Source organism: Penaeus monodon, chromosome 20, assembly GCF_015228065.2.
Source record: "Penaeus monodon isolate SGIC_2016 chromosome 20, NSTDA_Pmon_1, whole genome shotgun sequence".
NCBI lineage: Eukaryota > Metazoa > Arthropoda > Malacostraca > Decapoda > Penaeidae > Penaeus > Penaeus monodon.
In genome coordinates, this window is record NC_051405.1 from 38,109,377 (window position 1) to 38,109,820 (window position 444).

Sequence of the window (444 nt, forward strand, 5' to 3'; positions counted from 1 at the left end):
GGATTATAAATCTTAACCAGAAAGGGGTCGTGGTGACCACCTACGAAGAACTCGGTAATCGTATATCACATATTTATAGGGCCCAGCAGGATGTAAAAAAGAAAAAGAAAGATAGCCTGTTGTGAGATCAGGTTCACACGAAACAAAACAAAAAAGTGATCATTGCACATTTTTGACACTGGTATCTGTGCGCTTTAATGTTGATAGGAAATTAAAATCCCTTTGAAAAATCACCCTGGATTATATACCACTTTGGCTTTGCAGACCTTTGGCAAAAAGAATCAGAATTAGCGCGGAGAAAATGAAATATTCACCCTCTGATCCAATCGCAAATAACAACCAACCTTATATATTCCCAGAATAGCATTACCATCCTTGCAATGGAAAATCCAAACTTCATTACTAATATGCAGACCAAGCAAGTTATTAAAGGGACAAGTAAAT